A 22,075-nucleotide genomic window follows, 5' to 3' on the forward strand; every position below is an offset into this window, starting at 1 on the left:
TCCATTCCATTCAATTCCATTCCATTCCATTCGATTCCATTCGATTCCATTCCATTCCATTCCATTCCATCCCATTTCATTCCAAACCATTCCATTCTACTCGGGTTCATCATTCCATTCCATTCCATTCCATTCCATTCCACTCGGGTTCTTTCCATTCCATTCCATTCCATTCCATTCCATTCCATTCCATTCCGTTCTACTCAGGTTGATTTCCATTCCATTCCATTCCATTCCATTCCATTCCATTCCATTCCATTCCATTCCATTCCGTTCCATTCCACTCCATTCCATTCTACTCGTGTTGATTCCATGCCGTTCCGTTCCGTTCCATTCCGTCCCATCCCGACGCGTCCCGTCCCGTTCCGTCCCGCCAAATTCCGTTCCTTTCTGATCGGGTTGATTCCGTTCCATTCCGTTCCGTTCCTTTCCGTTCCATTCCATTCCGTTACACGCGGGTTGTTTCAATTCCATTCTATTACATTGAATTCCATTCCATACCATTCCATTCCATTCTACTCGGGTTGATTCCATTCCATTCCATTCCATTCCATTCCATTCCATTCCATTCCATTCAATTGCGTTCCATTCGATTCGATTCCATTCCATTCCATTCCATTCCATTCCAATCCATTCCATTCTACTTGGGTTGATTCCATTCCATTCCATTCCATTCCATTCCATTCCATTCGATTCCATTCGATTCCATTCCATTCCATTCCATTCCATTCCATTCCATTCCATTCCATTCCATTCTGTTCTACTCGGGTTGATTCCACTCCATTCCATTCCATTCCATTCCATTCTATTCCATTCCATTCCATTCGATTCCATTCCATTCCACTTCATTTTATTCCATTCCATTCCATTCCATTCTATTCCATTGAATTCCATTCCATTCTATTCCATTCCATTCCATTCAGTTTCATTCCATTCCATTCCATTCCATTCCATTCCATTCCATTCGATTCCATTCCATTCCATTCCATTCCATTCCATTCCATTCCATTCCGTTCTACTCGGGTTAATTCCATTCTATTGCATTCCATTCCATTCCATTCCATTCCATTCCATTCCATTCCATTCCATTCCTTTCCATTCCATTCCATTCCCTTCCATTCCATTCTATTCCATTGAATTCCATTCCATTCCATTCCATTCCATTCCATTCCATTCCATTCCATTCCATTCCATTCCATTCCATTCCATTCCGTTCTAGTCTGATTGACTCCATTCCATTCCATTCCATTCCATTCCATTCCATTCCATTCCATTCCATTCCATTCCATTCCATTTCATTCCATTCCATTCCATTCCAATACATTCCATTCTACTCTGGTTGATTCCATTCCATTCCATTCCATTCCATTCCATTCCATTCCATTCCATTCCATTCCATTCGTCTCCATTCGATTCCATTCGATTCCATTCCATTCCATTCCATTGAATTCCATTCCATTCCATTCCATTCCATTCCATTCCATTCCATTCCATTCCATTCCTTTCCATTCCATTCCATTCCATTCCATTCCGTTCTACTCGGGTTGATTCCATTCCATTCCATTCCATTCCATTCCATTCCATTCCATTCCACTCCATTCCATTCGATTCCATTCGATTCCATTCCATTCCATTCCATTCCATTCCAATCCATTCCATTCTACTCGGGTTGATGCCATTCCATTCCATTCCATTCCATTCCATTCCATTGCATTCCATTCGATTCCATTCGATTCCATTCCATTCGATTCCATTCGAGATCATTCGATTCCATTCCATCCCATTCCAATCCATTCCATTCCATTCCGTTCTACTCGGGTTGATTCCATTCCATTCCATTTCATTCCATTCCATTCCATTCCATTCCATTCGATTCCATTCGATTCCATTCCATTCCATTCCATTCCAATCCATTCCATTCTACTCGGGTTGATTCCATTCCATTCCATTCCATTCCATTCCATTCGATTCCATTCCATTCCATTGCATTCCATTCCATTCCGTTCTACTCGGGTTGATTCCACTCCATTCCATTCCATTCCATTCAATTCCATTCCATTCCATTCCAATTCTTTCGTTTCCATTCCAACCAATTCCGTTCTACTCGGATTGATTCCATTCCATTCCATTCCATTCCATTCAATTCCATTCCATTCCATTCGATTCCATTCGATTCCATTCCATTCCATTCCATTCCATCCCATTTCATTCCAAACCATTCCATTCTACTCGGGTTCATCATTCCATTCCATTCCATTCCATTCCATTCCACTCGGGTTCTTTCCATTCCATTCCATTCCATTCCATTCCATTCCATTCCATTCCATTCCATTCCATTCCATTCCATTCCGTTCTACTCAGGTTGATTTCCATTCCATTCCATTCCATTCCATTCCATTCCATTCCATTCCATTCCATTCCATTCCATTCCGTTCCATTCCACTCCATTCCATCCTACTCGTGTTGATTCCATGCCGTTCCGTTCCGTTCCATTCCGTCCCATCCCGACGCGTCCCGTCCCGTTCCGTCCCGCCAAATTCCGTTCCTTTCTGATCGGGTTGATTCTGTTCCATTCCGTTCCGTTCCTTTCCGTTCCATTCCATTCCGTTACACGCGGGTTGTTTCAATTCCATTCTATTACATTGAATTCCATTCCATACCATTCCATTCCATTCTACTCGGATTGATTGAATTCCATTCCATTCCATTCCAGTCCATTCCAATCCATTCCATTCTACTCGGGTTGATTCCATTCCATTCCATTCCATTCCATTCCATTCCATTCCATTCCATTCAATTGCGTTCCATTCGATTCGATTCCATTCCATTCCATTCCATTCCATTCCAATCCATTCCATTCTACTTGGGTTGATTCCATTCCATTCCATTCCATTCCATTCCATTCCATTCGATTCCATTCGATTCCATTCCATTCCATTCCATTCCATTCCATTCCATTCCATTCCATTCCATTCTGTTCTACTCGGGTTGATTCCACTCCATTCCATTCCATTCCATTCCATTCTATTCCATTCCATTCCATTCGATTCCATTCCATTCCACTTCATTTTATTCCATTCCATTCCATTCCATTCTATTCCATTGAATTCCATTCCATTCTATTCCATTCCATTCCATTCAGTTTCATTCCATTCCATTCCATTCCATTCCATTCCATTCCATTCCATTCGATTCCATTCCATTCCATTCCATTCCATTCCATTCCATTCCATTCCATTCCGTTCTACTCGGGTTAATTCCATTCTATTCCATTCCATTCCATTCCATTCCATTCCATTCCATTCCATTCCATTCCATTCCTTTCCATTCCATTCCATTCCCTTCCATTCCATTCTATTCCATTGAATTCCATTCCATTCCATTCCATTCCATTCCATTCCATTCCATTCCATTCCATTCCATTCCGTTCTACTCTGATTGACTCCATTCCATTCCATTCCATTCCATTCCATTCCATTCCATTCCATTCCATTTCATTCCATTCCATTCCATTCCAATACATTCCATTCTACTCTGGTTGATTCCATTCCATTCCATTCCATTCCATTCCATTCCATTCCATTCCATTCCATTCCATTCGTCTCCATTCGATTCCATTCGATTCCATTCCATTCTATTCCATTGAATTCCATTCCATTCCATTCCATTCCATTCCATTCCATTCCATTCCATTCCATTCCTTACCATTCCATTCCATTCCATTCCATTCCGTTCTACTCGGGTTGATTCCATTCCATTCCATTCCATTCCATTCCATTCCATTCCACTCCATTCCATTCGATTCCATTCGATTCCATTCCATTCCATTCCATTCCATTCCAATCCATTCCATTCTACTCGGGTTGATGCCATTCCATTCCATTCCATTCCATTCCATTCCATTGCATTCCACTCGATTCCATTCGATTCCATTCCATTCGATTCCATTCGAGATCATTCGATTCCATTCCATCCCATTCCAATCCATTCCATTCCATTCCGTTCTACTCGGGTTGATTCCATTCCATTCCATTTCATTCCATTCCATTCCATTCCATTCCATTCGATTCCATTCGATTCCATTCCATTCCATTCCATTCCAATCCATTCCATTCTACTCGGGTTGATTCCATTCCATTCCATTCCATTCCATTCCATTCCATTCCATTCCACTCGATTCCATTCCATTCTTTCCATTCCATTCCAATCCATTCCATTCTACTCGGGTGGATTCCATTCCATTCCATTCCATTCCATTCCATTCCATTCCATTCCACTCCATTCGATTCCATTCCATTCCATTCCATTCCATTCCATTCCATTCCATTCCATTCCATTCCGTTCTAGTCGGGTTGATTCCATTCTACTCCATTCCATTCCATTCCATTCCACTCCATTCCATTCTATTCCATTCCATTCTACTCCATTGAATTCCATTCCATTCCATTCTATTCCATTCCATTCCATTCCTTTCCATTCCGTTTAGTTCTACTCGGGTTGATTCCATTCCATTCCATTCCATTCCATTCCATTCCATTCCATTCCATTCCATTCCATTCCATTCCATTCCATTCCATTACTTTCCATTCCATTCCATTCCAATCCATTCCATTCTACTCGGGTTGACTCCATTCCATTCCATTCCATTCCATTCCATTCCATTCCATTATAATCCATTCCATTCCATTCGATTCCGTTCGATTCCATTCCATTCCATTCCATTCCATTCCATTCCAATCCATTCCATTCTACTCGGGTTGATTCCATTCCATTCCATTCCATTCCATTCCATTCCACTCCATTCCATTCCATTCCATTCTATTCCTTTCGATTCCATTCCATTCCATTAAATTCCATTCCATTCCATTCCATTCCATTCCATTCCATTCCATTCCATTCCATTCCATTCCATTGCATTCCGTTCTACTCGGGTTGATTCCACTCCATTCCATTCCATTCCATTCCATTATATACCATCCCATTCGATTCCATTCCATTCCATTCCATTCCATTCCATTCCATTCCATTCCATTCCATTCCATTCCATTCCGTTCTAGTCGGGTTGATTCCATTCTATTCCATTCCATTCCATTCCATTCCATTCCATTCCATTCGATTCCATTCCATTCCATTCCATTCTATTCCATTCCATTCTACTCCATTGAATTCCATTCCATTCCATTCAATTCCATTCCATTCCATCCCTTTCCATTCCATTTACTTCTACTCGGGTTGATTCCATTCCATTCCATTCCATTCCGTTCCATTCCATTCCATTCAATTCCATTCCATTCCGTTACTTTCCATTCCATTCCATTCCAATCCATTCCATTCTACTCGGGTTGACTCCATTCCATTCCATTCCTTTCCATTCCATTATATTCCATTCTAATCCATTCGATTCCGTTCGATTCCATTCCATTCCATTCCATTCCATTCCATTGCATTCCATTCCATTCCATTCCATTCCATTCCGTTCTACTCGGGTTGATTCCATTCCATTCCTTTCCATTCCATTCCATTCCATTCCATTCCATTCCATTCCATTCCATTCCATTCCATTCCATTCCCTTCCATTCCATTCCATTCCAATCCGTTCCATTCTACTCGGGTTGATTCCACTCCATTCCATTGCATTCGACTCCATTCGATTCCATTCGATTCCATTCCATTCCATTCCGTTCCATTCCATTCCATTCCATTCCATTCTATTCCATTGAATTCCATTCCATTGCATTCCATTCCATTCCATTCCATTACATTCCATTCCATTCCGTTCTACTCGGGTTGATTCCATTCCATTCCATTCCATTCCATTCCATTCCATTCCATTCCATTCCAATCTATTCCATTCTATTCAATTCGATTCCATTCGATTCCATTCAATTCCATTCAATTCCATTCCATTCCATTCCAATCCATTCCATTCTACTCGGGTTGATTCCATTCCATTCCATTCCATTCCATTCCATTCCATTCCATTCCATTCCATTCCATTCCATTCCATTCCATTCGATTCCATTCGATTCCATTCCATTCCATTCCATTCCATTCCATTCCATTCCATTCCATTCCATTCCATTCCAATCTATTCCATTCGATTCCATTCCATTCCATTCCATTCCATTCCATTCCATTCCATTCCATTCCAATCCATTCCATTCTACTCGTGTTGATTCCCTTCCATTCCATTCCACTCCATTCCATTCCATTCCATTCCATTCCATTCCATTCCATTCCATTCCATTCCATTCCATTCCATTCAATTCCATTCCGTTCTACTCGGGTTGATTCCATTCTATTCCATTACATTCCATTCGATTCCATTCGATTCCATTCGATTCCTTTCCATTCCATTCCATTCCATTCCATTCCATTCCATTCTATTCCATTCCATTCCATTCCATTCCATTCCATTCCATTCCAATCCATTCCCTTCCGTTCTATTCGGGTTGATTCCATTCCATTCCATTCCATTCCATTCCATTCCATTCCATTCCATTCCATTCCATTCCATTCCATTCCATTCTATTGCATTCCATTCGATTCCATTTGATTCCATTCCATTCCATTCCATTCCATTCCATTCCATTCCATTCCATTCCATTCCATTCCATTCCATTCCATTCCATTCCATTCTATTCCATTCCATTCCATTCTGTTCCATTCTATTCCATTCCATTCCATTCCGTTCCACTCGGGTTGATTCCATTCTATTCCATTCCATTCCATTCGATTCCATTCGATATCATTCGATTCCATTCAATTCCATTCCATTCCATTCCATTCCATTCCATTCTATTCCATTCCATTCCATTCCATTCCATTCCATTCTATTCCATTCCATTCCATTCCGTTCTACTCGGGTTGATTCCATTCCATTCCATTTCATTCCATTCCATTCCATTCCATTCCATTCCATTCCATTCCATTCGATTCCATTCCATTCCATTCCATTCCAATCCATTCCATTCTACTCGTTTTGATTCCATTCCATTCCATTCCATTCCATTCCATTCCATTCCATTCCATTCCATTCCACTCGATTCCATTCCATTCCATTCCATTCCATTCCAATCCATTCCATTCTACTCGGGTGGATTCCATTCCATTCCATTCTTTTCCATTCCATTCCATTCCATTCCATTCCATTACATTCCATTCGGTTCCATTCCATTCCATTCCATTCCATTCCATTCCATTCCATTCCATTCCATTCCATTCCATTCCATTCCGTTCTAATCGGGTTGATTCCATTCTATTCCATTCCATTCCATTCCATTCCATTCAATTCCATTCCATTCCATTCCATTCCATTCCATTCTATTCCATTCCATTCTACTCCATTGAATTCCATTCCATTCCATTCTATTCCATTCCATTCCATTCCTTTCCATTCCATTTAGTTCTACTCGGGTTGATTCCGTTCCATTCCATTCCATTCCTTTCCATTCCATTCCAATCCATTCCATTCCATTACTTTCCATTCCATTCCATTCCAATCCATTCCATTCTACTCGGGTTGACTCCATTCCATTCCATTCCATTACATTACATTCCATTATATTCCATTCCATTCCATTCGATTCCGTTCGATTCCATTCCATTCCATTCCATTCCATTCCATTCCATTCCATTCCATTCCATTCCATTCGATTCCATTCCATTCCATTCGATTCCATTCCATTCCATTCGATTCCATTCCATTCCATTCCATTCCATTCCATTCCATTCCATTCCAATCCATTCCATTCTACTCGGGTTGATTCAATTCCATTCCATTCCATTCCATTCCATTCCATTCCATTCCATTCCTTTCGATTCCATTCCTTTCCATTCCATTCCATTCCATTCCATTCCATTCCATTCCATTCCATTCGGTTCTACTCTGGTTGATTCCACTCCATTCCATTCCATTCCATTCGATTCCATTCCATTCCATTCCATTCCAATCCATTCCATTCTACTCGGGTTGATTCCATTCCATTCCATTCCATTCCATTCCATTCCATTCCATTCCATTCCATTCCATTCCATTCCATTCTATTCCTTTCGATTACATTCCATTCCATTAAATTCCATTCCATTCCATTCCATTCCATTCCATTCCATTCCATTCCATTCCATTCCGTTCTACTCGGGTTGATTCCACTCCATTCCATTCCATTCCATTCCATTATATAACATCCCATTCGATTCCATTCCATTCGATTCCATTCCATTCCATTCCATTCCATTCCATTCCATTCCATTCCATTCCATTCCGTTCTAGTCGGGTTGATTCCATTCTATTCCATTCCATTCCATTCCATTCCATTCCATTCCATTCGATTCCATTCCATTCCATTCCATTCTATTCCATTCCATTCTACTCCATTGAATTCCATTCCATTCCATTCAATTCCATTCCATTCCATCCCTTTCCATTCCATTTAGTTCTACTCGGGTTGATTCCATTCCATTCCGTTCCATTCCATTCCATTCCATTCCGTTCAATTCCATTCCATTCCGTTACTTTCCATTCCATTCCATTCAAATCCATTCCATTCTACTCGGGTTGACTCCATTCCATTCCATTCCTTTCCATTCCATTATATTCCATTCTAATCCATTCGATTCCGTTCGATTCCATTCCATTCCATTCCATTCCATTCCATTGCATTCCATTCCATTCCATTCCATTCCATTCCATTCCATTCCATTCCATTCCATTCCATTCCATTCCAATCTATTCCATTCTATTCAATTCGATTCCATTCGATTCCATTCAATTCCATTCAATTCCATTCCATTCCATTCCAATCCATTCCATTCTACTCGGGTTGATTCCATTCCATTCCATTCCATTCCATTCCATTCCATTCCATTCCATTCCATTCCATTCCATTCCATTCGATTCCATTCGATTCCATTCCATTCCATTCCATTCCATTCCATTCCATTCCATTCCATTCCAATCTATTCCATTCGATTCCATTCCATTCCATTCCATTCCATTCCATTCCATTCCAATCCATTCCATTCTACTCGTGTTGATTCCCTTCCATTCCATTCCACTCCATTCCATTCCATTCCATTCCATTCCATTCCATTCCATTCCATTCCATTCCATTCCATTCCATTCCATTCCATTCCATTCCATTCCGTTCTACTCGGGTTGATTCCATTCTATTCCATTACATTCCATTCGATTCCATTCGATTCCATTCGATTCCTTTCCATTCCATTCCATTCCATTCCATTCCATTCCATTCTATTCCATTCCATTCCATTCCATTCCATTCCATTCCATTCCAATCCATTCCCTTCCGTTCTATTCGGGTTGATTCCATTCCATTCCATTCCATTCCATTCCATTCCATTCCATTCCATTCCATTCCATTCCATTCCATTCTATTGCATTCCATTCGATTCCATTCGATTCCATTCCATTCCATTCCATTCCATTCCATTCCATTCCATTCCATTCCATTCCATTCTATTCCATTCCATTCCATTCTGTTCCATTCTATTCCATTCCATTCCATTCCGTTCCACTCGGGTTGATTCCATTCTATTCCATTCCATTCCATTCGATTCCATTCGATATCATTCGATTCCTTTCCATTCCATTCCATTCCATTCCATTCCATTCCATTCCATTCTATTCCATTCCATTCCATTCCATTCCATTCCATTCCATTCCATTCGGTTCTACTCGGGTTGATTCCATTCCATTCCATTTCATTCCATTCCATTCCATTCCATTCCATTCCATTCCATTCCATTCGATTCCATTAAATTCCATTCCATTCCAATCCATTCCATTCTACTCGGGTTGATTCCATTCCATTCCATTCCATTCCATTCCATTCCATTCCATTCCATTCCATTCCATTCCATTCCATTCCATTCCACTCGATTCCATTCCATTCCATTCCATTCCATTCCAATCCATTCCATTCTACTCGGGTGGATTCCATTCCATTCCATTCTTTTCCATTCCATTCCATTCCATTCCATTCCATTACATTCCATTCGGTTCCATTCCATTCCATTCCATTCCATTCCATTCCATTCCATTCCATTCCATTCCGTTCTAATCGTGTTGATTCCATTCTATTCCATTCCATTCCATTCCATTCCATTCAATTCCATTCCATTCCATTCCATTCCATTCCATTCTATTCCATTCCATTCTACTCCATTGAATTCCATTCCATTCCATTCTATTCCATTCCATTCCATTCCTTTCCATTCCATTTAGTTCTACTCGGGTTGATTCCATTCCATTCCATTCCATTCCTTTCCATTCCATTCCAATCCATTCCATTCCATTACTTTCCATTCCATTCCATTCCAATCCATTCCATTCTACTCGGGTTGACTCCATTCCATTCCATTACATTACATTACATTCCATTATATTCCATTCCATTCCATTCGATTCCGTTCGATTCCATTCCATTCCATTCCATTCCATTCCATTCCATTCCATTCCATTAAATTCCATTCGATTCCATTCCATTCCATTCCATTCCATTCCATTCCATTCCATTCCAATCCATTCCATTCTACTCGGGTTGATTCAATTCCATTCCATTCTATTCCATTCCATTCCATTCCATTCCATTCCTTTCGATTCCATTCCTTTCCATTGCATTCCATTCCATTCCATTCCATTCCATTCCATTCCATTCCGTTCTACTCGGGTTGATTCCACTCCATTCCATTCCATTCCATTCCATTCCATTCCATTCCATTCCATTCCATTCCATGCCTTTCCATTCCAACGCATTCCGTTCTACTCGGGTTGATTCCATTCCATTCCATTGAATTCCATTCCTTTCCATTCCATTCCATTCCATTCCATTCCATTCCATTCCATTCCATTCCATTCGAATCCATTCCATTCCATTCCATTCCAAACCATTCCATTCTACTCGGGTTCATCATTCCATTCCATTCCATTCCATTCCATTCCACTCGGGTTCATTCCATTCCATTCCATTCCAATCCATTCCATTCCATTCCATTCCACTCGGGTGCATTCCATTCCATTCCATTCCATTCCATTCCATTCCATTCCATTCCGTTCTGCTCAGGTTGATTTCCATTCCATTCCATTCCATTCCATTCCATTCCATTCCATTCCATTCCATTCCATTCCATTCCATTCCATTCCGTTCTACTCGGCTTGAATCCATTGAGTTCCGTTCCGTTCCTTTCCGTCCCGACACGTCCCTTCCCGTCCCGTCCCGTCACGTCCCGTCCCGTGCCGTTTTACTCGGGTTGATTCCTTTCCATTCCGTTCCGCTCGTTTCCGTTACGTTCCATTCCGTTCCACGCGGGTTGGTTCAATTCCATTCTATTCTATTCTATTCCTTTCCCTTCCATTCCATTCCATTCCATTCCATTCTACTCGGGTTGATTCCATGCCATTCCGTTCCGCTCCATTCCGTTCCACGCGGGTTGGTTCAATTCCATTCTATTCTATTCTATTCCTTTCCCTTCCATTCCATTCCATTCCATTCCATTCTACTCGGGTTGATTCCATGCCATTCCGTTCCGTTCCATTCCGTCCCATCCCGACCCGTCCCATCCCGTCCCGTCCCGTCCCATCCCGTTCCGTTCCACATGGGTTGATTCAATTCCTTTCGGTTACATTGAATTCCATTCCATTCCATTCTACTCGGATTGATTCCATTCCATTCCATTCCATTCCATTCCATTCCATTCCATTGCGTTCCATTCGATTCGATTCCATTCCATTCCTTTCCATTCCATTCCAATCCATTCCATTCTACTTGGGTTGATTCCATTCCATTCCATTCCATTCCATTCGATTCCATTCAATTCCATTCCATTCCATTCCATTCCATTCCATTCCATTCCATTCCATTCCATTCCATTCCATTCCACTCGATTCCATTCCATTCCATTCCATTCCATTCCAATCTATTCCATTCGATTCCATTCCATTCCATTCCATTCCATTCCATTCCATTCCATTCCACTCGATTCCATTCCATTCCATTCCATTCCATTCCAATCTATTCCATTCGATTCCATTCCATTCCATTCCATTCCATTCCATTCCATTCCATTCCATTCCAATCTATTCCATTCGATTCCATTCCATTCCATTCCATTCCATTCCATTCCATTCCATTCCAATCCATTCCATTCTACTCGTGTTGATTCCCTTCCATTCCATTCCACTCCATTCCATTCCATTCCATTCCATTCCATTCCATTCCATTCCATTCCATTCCATTCCATTCCATTCCATTCCATTCCATTCCGTTCTACTCGGGTTGATTCCATTCTATTCCATTACATTCCATTCGATTCCATTCGATTCCATTCGATTCCTTTCCATTCCATTCCATTCCATTCCATTCCATTCCATTCTATTCCATTCCATTCCATTCCATTCCATTCCATTCCATTCCAATCCATTCCCTTCCGTTCTATTCGGGTTGATTCCATTCCATTCCATTCCATTCCATTCCATTCCATTCCATTCCATTCCATTCCATTCCATTCCATTCCATTCCATTCTATTGCATTCCATTCGATTCCATTCGATTCCATTCCATTCCATTCCATTCCATTCCATTCCATTCCATTCCATTCCATTCTATTCCATTCCATTCCATTCTGTTCCATTCTATTCCATTCCATTCCATTCCGTTCCACTCGGGTTGATTCCATTCTATTCCATTCCATTCCATTCGATTCCATTCGATATCATTCGATTCCATTCCATTCCATTCCATTCCATTCCATTCCATTCCATTCCATTCTATTCCATTCCATTCCATTCCATTCCATTCCATTCTATTCCATTCCATTCCATTCCGTTCTACTCGGGTTGATTCCATTCCATTCCATTTCATTCCATTCCATTCCATTCCATTCCATTCGATTCCATTCGATTCCATTCCATTCCATTCCATTCCAATCCATTCCATTCTACTCGGGTTGATTCCATTCCATTCCATTCCATTCCATTCCATTCCATTCCATTCCATTCCATTCCATTCCACTCGATTCCATTCCATTCCATTCCATTCCATTCCAATCCATTCCATTCTACTCGGGTGGATTCCATTCCATTCCATTCTTTTCCATTCCATTCCATTCCATTCCATTCCATTACATTCCATTCGGTTCCATTCCATTCCATTCCATTCCATTCCATTCCATTCCATTCCATTCCATTCCATTCCATTCCATTCCGTTCTAATCGGGTTGATTCCATTCTATTCCATTCCATTCCATTCCATTCCATTCAATTCCATTCCATTCCATTCCATTCCATTCCATTCTATTCCATTCCATTCTACTCCATTGAATTCCATTCCATTCCATTCTATTCCATTCCATTCCATTCCTTTCCATTCCATTTAGTTCTACTCGTGTTGATTCCATTCCATTCCATTCCATTCCTTTCCATTCCATTCCAATCCATTCCATTCCATTACTTTCCATTCCATTCCATTCCAATCCATTCCATTCTACTCGGGTTGACTCCATTCCATTCCATTCCATTACATTACATTCCATTATATTCCATTCCATTCCATTCGATTCCGTTCGATTCCATTCCATTCCATTCCATTCCATTCCATTCCATTCCATTCCATTCGATTCCATTCCATTCCATTCGATTCCATTCCATTCCATTCCATTCCATTCCATTCCATTCCATTCCAATCCATTCCATTCTACTCGGGTTGATTCAATTCCATTCCATTCCATTCCATTCCATTCCATTCCATTCCATTCCATTCCATTCCATTCCTTTCAATTCCATTCCTTTCCATTCCATTCCATTCCATTCCATTCCATTCCATTCCATTCCATTCCGTTCTACTCGGGTTGATTCCATTCCATTCCATTCCATTCCATTCCATTCCATTCCACTCCATTCCATTCGATTCCATTCGATTCCATTCCATTCCATTCCATTCCATTCCAATCCATTCCATTCTACTCGGGTTGATGCCATTCCATTCCATTCCATTCCATTCCATTCCATTGCATTCCATTCGATTCCATTCGATTCCATTCCATTCGATTCCATTCGAGATCATTCGATTCCATTCCATCCCATTCCAATCCATTCCATTCCATTCCGTTCTACTCGGGTTGATTCCATTCCATTCCATTTCATTCCATTCCATTCCATTCCATTCCATTCGATTCCATTCGATTCCATTCCATTCCATTCCATTCCAATCCATTCCATTCTACTCGGGTTGATTCCATTCCATTCCATTCCATTCCATTCCATTCCATTCCATTCCATTCCATTCGATTCCACTCGATTCCATTCCATTCTTTCCATTCCATTCCAATCCATTCCATTCTACTCGGGTGGATTCCATTCCATTCCATTCCATTCCATTCCATTCCATTCCATTCCATTCCATTCCACTCCATTCGATTCCATTCCATTCCATTCCATTCCATTCCATTCCATTCCATTCCATTCCGTTCTAGTCGGGTTGATTCCATTCTATTCCATTCCATTCCATTCCATTCCACTCCATTCCATTCCATTCCATTCCATTCTATTCCATTCCATTCTACTCCATTGAATTCCATTCCATTCCATTCTATTCCATTCCATTCCATTCCTTTCCATTCCATTTAGTTCTACTCGGGTTGATTCCATTACATTCCATTCCATTCCATTCCATTCCATTCCATTGCATTCCATTCCATTCCATTCCATTACTTTCCATTCCATTCCATTCCAATCCATTCCATTCTACTCGGGTTGACTCCATTCCATTCCATTCCATTCCATTCCATTACATTCCATTATAATCCATTCCATTCCATTCGATTCCGTTCGATTCCATTCCATTCCATTCCATTCCATTCCATTCAATTCCATTCGATTCCATTCGATTCCATTCCATTCCATTCCATTCCAATCCATTCCATTCTACTCGGGTTGATTCCATTCCATTCCATTCCATTCCATTCCATTCCATTCCATTCCATTCCATTCCATTCTATTCCTTTCGATTCCATTCCATTCCATTAAATTCCATTCCATTCCATTCCATTCCATTCCATTCCATTCCATTCCATTCCATTCCATTCCATTGCATTCCGTTCTACTCGGGTTGATTCCACTCCATTCCATTCCATTCCATTCCATTATATACCATCCCATTCGATTCCATTCCATTCCATTCCATTCCATTCCATTCCATTCCATTCCATTATATACCATCCCATTCGATTCCATTCCATTCCATTCCATTCCATTCCATTCCAATCCATTCCATTCTACTCGGGTTGACTCCATTCCATTCCATTCCTTTCCATTCCATTATATTCCATTCTAATCCATTCGATTCCGTTCGATTCCATTCCATTCCATTCCATTCCATTCCATTGCATTCCATTCCATTCCATTCCATTCCATTCCGTTCTACTCGGGTTGATTCCATTCCATTCCTTTCCATTCCATTCCATTCCATTCCATTCCATTCCATTCCATTCTACTCGGGTTGATTCCATTCCATTCCATTGCATTCGACTCCATTCGATTCCATTCGATTCCATTCCATTCCATTCCGTTCCATTCCATTCCATTCCATTCCATTCTATTCCATTGAATTCCATTCCATTCCATTCCATTCCATTCCATTCCATTCCATTCCATTCCATTCCATTCCATTCCATTCCATTCCTTTCCATTCCATTCCGTTCTACTCGGGTTGATTCCATTCCATTCCATTCCATTCCATTCCATTCCATTCCATTCCATTCCAATCTATTCCATTCTATTCAATTCGATTCCATTCGATTCCATTCAATTCCATTCCATTCCATTCCATTCCATTCCATTCCATTCCATTCCAATCCATTCCATTCTACTCGTGTTGATTCCCTTCCATTCCATTCCACTCCATTCCATTCCATTCCATTCCATTCCATTCCATTCCATTCCATTCCATTCCATTCCATTCCATTCCATTCCATTCCGGTCTACTCGGGTTGATTCCATTCTATTCCATTACATTCCATTCGATTCCATTCGATTTCATTCGATTCCTTTCCATTCCATTCCATTCCATTCCATTCCATTCCGTTCTATTCCATTCCATTCCATTCCATTCCATTCCATTCCATTCCAATCCATTCCCTTCCGTTCTATTCGGGTTGATTCCATTCCATTCCATTCCATTCCATTCCATTCCATTCCATTCCATTCCATTCCATTCCATTCCATTCTATTGCATTCCATTCGATTCCATTTGATTCCATTCCATTCCATTCCATTCCATTCCATTCCATTCCATTCCATTCCATTCCATTCTATTCCATTCCATTCCATTCTGTTCCATTCTATTCCATTCCATTCCATTCCGTTCCACTCGGGTTGATTCCATTCTATTCCATTCCATTCCATTCGATTCCATTCGATATCATTCAATTCCATTCCATTCCATTCCATTCCATTCCATTCCATTCCATTCTATTCCATTCCATTCCATTCCATTCCATTCCATTCTATTCCATTCCATTCCATTCCGTTCTACTCGGGTTGATTCCATTCCATTCCATTTCATTCCATTCCATTCCATTCCATTCGATTCCATTCCATTCCATTCCATTCTATTCCATTCCATTCTACTCCATTGAATTCCATTCCATTCCATTCAATTCCATTCCATTCCATCCCTTTCCATTCCATTTACTTCTACTCGGGTTGATTCCATTCCATTCCATTCCATTCCATTCCATTCCATTCCATTCCATTCAATTCCATTCCATTCCGTTACTTTCCATTCCATTCCATTCCAATCCATTCCATTCTACTCGGGTTGACTCCATTCCATTCCATTCCTTTCCATTCCATTATATTCCATTCCAATCCATTCGATTCCGTTCGATTCCATTCCATTCCATTCCATTCCATTCCATTGCATTCCATTCCATTCCATTCCATTCCATTCCGTTCTACTCGGGTTGATTCCATTCCATTCCTTTCCATTCCATTCCATTCCATTCCATTCCATTCCATTCCATTCTACTCGGGTTGATTCCATTCCATTCCATTGCATTCGACTCCATTCGATTCCATTCGATTCCATTCCATTCCATTCCGTTCCATTCCATTCCATTCCATTCCATTCTATTCCATTGAATTCCATTCCATTCCATTCCATTCCATTCCATTCCATTCCATTCCATTCCATTCCATTCCATTCCGTTCTACTCGGGTTGATTCCATTCCATTCCATTCCATTCCATTCCATTCCATTCCATTCCATTCCAATCTATTCCATTCTATTCAATTCGATTCCATTCGATTCCATTCAATTCCATTCAATTCCATTCCATTCCATTCCAATCCATTCCATTCTACTCGGGTTGATTCCATTCCATTCCATTCCATTCCATTCCATTCCATTCCATTCCATTCCATTCCATTCCATTCCATTCGATTCCATTCGATTCCATTCCATTCCATTCCATTCCATTCCATTCCATTCCATTCCATTCCATTCCATTCCATTCCAATCTATTCCATTCGATTCCATTCCATTCCATTCCATTCCATTCCATTCCATTCCATTCCAATCCATTCCATTCTACTCGTGTTGATTCCCTTCCATTCCATTACACTCCATTCCATTCCATTCCATTCCATTCCATTCCATTCCATTCCATTCCATTCCATTCCATTCCATTCCGTTCTACTCGGGTTGATTCCATTCTATTCCATTACATTCCATTCGATTCCATTCGATTTCATTCGATTCCTTTCCATTCCATTCCATTCCATTCCATTCCATTCCGTTCTATTCCATTCCATTCCATTCCATTCCATTCCATTCCATTCCATTCCAATCCATTCCCTTCCGTTCTATTCGGGTTGATTCCATTCCATTCCATTCCATTCCATTCCATTCCATTCCATTCCATTCCATTCCATTCCATTCTATTGCATTCCATTCGATTCCATTTGATTCCATTCCATTCCATTCCATTCCATTCCATTCCATTCCATTCCATTCCATTCTATTCCATTCCATTCCATTCTGTTCCATTCTATTCCATTCCATTCCATTCCGTTCCACTCGGGTTGATTCCATTCTATTCCATTCCATTCCATTCGATTCCATTCGATATCATTCAATTCCATTCCATTCCATTCCATTCCATTCCATTCCATTCCATTCTATTCCATTCCATTCCATTCCATTCCATTCCATTCTATTCCATTGTATTCCATTCCGTTCTACTCGGGTTGATTCCATTCCATTCCATTTCATTCCATTCCATTCCATTCCATTCCATTCGATTCCATTCGATTCGATTCCATTCCATTCTATTCCAATCCATTCCATTCTACTCGGGTTGATTCCATTCCATTCCATTCCATTCCATTCCATTCCATTCCATTCCACTCGATTCCATTCCATTCCATTCCATTCCATTCCAATCCATTCCATTCTACTCGGGTGGATTCCATTCCATTCCATTCTTTTCCATTCCATTCCATTCCATTCAATTCCATTCCATTCCATTCAGTTCTAATCGGGTTGATTCCATTCTATTCCATTCCATTCCATTCCATTCCATTCAATTCCATTCCATTCCATTCCATTCCATTCCATTCTATTCCATTCCATTCTACTCCATTGAATTCCATTCCATTCCATTCTATTCCATTCCATTCCATTCCTTTCCATTCCATTTAGTTCTACTCGGGTTGATTCCGTTCCATTCCATTCCATTCCTTTCCATTCCATTCCAATCCATTCCATTCCATTACTTTCCATTCCATTCCATTCCAATCCAATCCATTCTACTCGGGTTGACTCCATTCCATTCCATTCCATTCCATTACATTCCATTATATTCCATTCCATTCCATTCGATTCCGTTCGATTCCATTCCATTCCATTCCATTCCATTCCATTCCATTCGATTCCATTCCATTCCATTCGATTCCATTCCATTCCATTCCATTCCATTCCATTCCATTCCAATCCATTCCATTCTACTCGGGTTGATTCCATTCCATTCCATTCCATTCCATTCCATTCCATTCCATTCCATTCCATTCCTTTCGATTCCATTCCTTTCCATTCCATTCCATTCCATTCCATTCCATTCCATTCCATTCCATTCCGTTCTACTCGGGTTGATTCCACTCCATTCCATTCCATTCCATTCGATTCCATTCCATTCCATTCCATTCCAATCCATTCCATTCTACTCGGGTTGATTCCATTCCATTCCATTCCATTCCATTCCATTCCATTCCATTCCATTCCATTCCATTCCATTCCATTCCATTCCATTCTATTCCTTTCGATTCCATTCCATTCCATTAAATTCCATTCCATTCCATTCCATTCCATTCCATTCCATTCAATTCCATTCCATTCCATTCCATTCCGTTCTACTCGGGTTGATTCCACTCCATTCCATTCCATTCCATTCCATTATATACCATCCCATTCGATTCCATTCGATTCCATTCCATTCCATTCCATTCCATTCCATTCCATTCCATTCCATTCCATTCCGTTCTAGTCGGGTTGATTCCATTCTATTCCATTCCATTCCATTCCATTCCATTCCATTCCATTCGATTCCATTCCATTCCATTCCATTCTATTCCATTCCATTCTACTCCATTGAATTCCATTCCATTCCATTCAATTCCATTCCATTCCATCCCTTTCCATTCCATTTAGTTCTACTCGGGTTGATTCCATTCCATTCCGTTCCATTCCATTCCATTACATTCCATTCAATTCCATTCCATTCCGTTACTTTCCATTCCATTCCATTCAAATCCATTCCATTCTACTCGGGTTGACTCCATTCCATTCCATTCCTTTCCATTCCATTATATTCCATTCTAATCCATTCGATTCCGTTCGATTCCATTCCATTCCATTCCATTCCATTCCATTCCATTCCATTCCATTCCATTCTATTGCATTCCATTCGATTCCATTCGATTCCATTCCATTCCATTCCATTCCATTCCATTCCATTCCATTCCATTCCATTCTATTCCATTCCATTCCATTCTGTTCCATTCTATTCCATTCCATTCCATTCCGTTCCACTCGGGTTGATTCCATTCTATTCCATTCCATTCCATTCGATTCCATTCGATATCATTCGATTCCTTTCCATTCCATTCCATTCCATTCCATTCCATTCCATTCCACTCCATTCCATTCTATTCCATTCCATTCCATTCCATTCCATTCCATTCTATTCCATTCCATTCCATTCCGTTCTACTCGGGTTGATTCCATTCCATTCCATTTCATTCCATTCCATTGCATTCCATTCCATTCGATTCCATTCGATTCCATTAAATTCCATTCCATTCCAATCCATTCCATTCTACTCGGGTTGATTCCATTCCATTCCATTCCATTCCATTCCATTCCATTCCATTCCATTCCATTCCATTCCATTCCACTCGATTCCATTCCGTTCCATTCCATTCCATTCCATTCCAATCCACTCCATTCTACTCGGGTGGATTCCATTCCATTCCATTCTTTTCCATTCCATTCCATTCCATTCCATTCCATTCCATTACATTCCATTCGGTTCCATTCCATTCCATTCCATTCCATTCCATTCCATTCCATTCCATTCCATTCCATTCCGTTCTAATCGGGTTGATTCCATTCTATTCCATTCCATTCCATTCCATTCCATTCAATTCCATTCCATTCCATTCCATTCCATTCCATTCTATTCCATTCCATTCTACTCCATTGAATTCCATTCCATTCCATTCTATTCCATTCCATTCCATTCCTTTCCATTCCATTTAGTTCTACTCGGGTTGATTCCATTCCATTCCATTCCATTCCTTTCCATTCCATTCCAATCCATTCCATTCCATTACTTTCCATTCCATTCCATTCCAATCCATTCCATTCTACTCGGATTGACTCCATTCCATTCCATTCCATTACATTACATTCTATTATACTCCATTCCATTCCATTCGATTCCGTTCGATTCCATTCCATTCCATTCCATTATATACCATCCCATTCGATTCCATTCCATTCCATTCCATTCCATTCCATTCCATTCCATTCCATTCCATTCCATTCCATTCCGTTCTAGTCGGGTTGATTCCATTCTATTCCATTCCATTCCATTCCATTCCATTCCATTCCATTCGATTCCATTCCATTCCATTCCATTCTATTCCATTCCATTCTACTCCATTGAATTCCATTCCATTCCATTCAATTCCATTCCATTCCATCCCTTTCCATTCCAGTTAGTTCTACTCGGGTTGATTCCATTCCATTCCGTTCCATTCCATTCCATTCCATTCCATTCAATTCCATTCCATTCCGTTACTTTCCATTCCATTCCATTCAAATCCATTCCATTCTACTCGGGTTGACTCCATTCCATTCCATTCCTTTCCATTCCATTATATTCCATTCTAATCCATTCGATTCCGTTCGATTCCATTCCATTCCATTCCATTCCATTCCATTCCATTCCATTCCATTCCATTCTATTGCATTCCATTCGATTCCATTCGATTCCATTCCATTCCATTCCATTCCATTCCATTCCATTCCATTCCATTCCATTCTATTCCATTCCATTCCATTCTGTTCCATTCTATTCCATTCCATTCCATTCCGTTCCACTCGGGTTGATTCCATTCTATTCCATTCCATTCCATTCGATTCCATTCGATATCATTCGATTCCTTTCCATTCCATTCCATTCCATTCCATTCCATTCCATTCCACTCCATTCCATTCTATTCCATTCCATTCCATTCCATTCCATTCCATTCTATTCCATTCCATTCCATTCCGTTCTACTCGGGTTGATTCCATTCCATTCCATTTCATTCCATTCCATTCCATTCCATTCCATTCGATTCCATTCGATTCCATTAAATTCCATTCCATTCCAATCCATTCCATTCTACTCGGGTTGATTCCATTCCATTCCATTCCATTCCATTCCATTCCATTCCATTCCATTCCATTCCATTCCATTCCACTCGATTCCATTCCATTCCATTCCATTCCAT

The sequence above is a fragment of the Gorilla gorilla genome, chromosome 17 (genome assembly GCF_029281585.2).
Source record: "Gorilla gorilla gorilla isolate KB3781 chromosome 17, NHGRI_mGorGor1-v2.1_pri, whole genome shotgun sequence".
NCBI classification, from domain to species: Eukaryota; Metazoa; Chordata; class Mammalia; order Primates; family Hominidae; genus Gorilla; species Gorilla gorilla.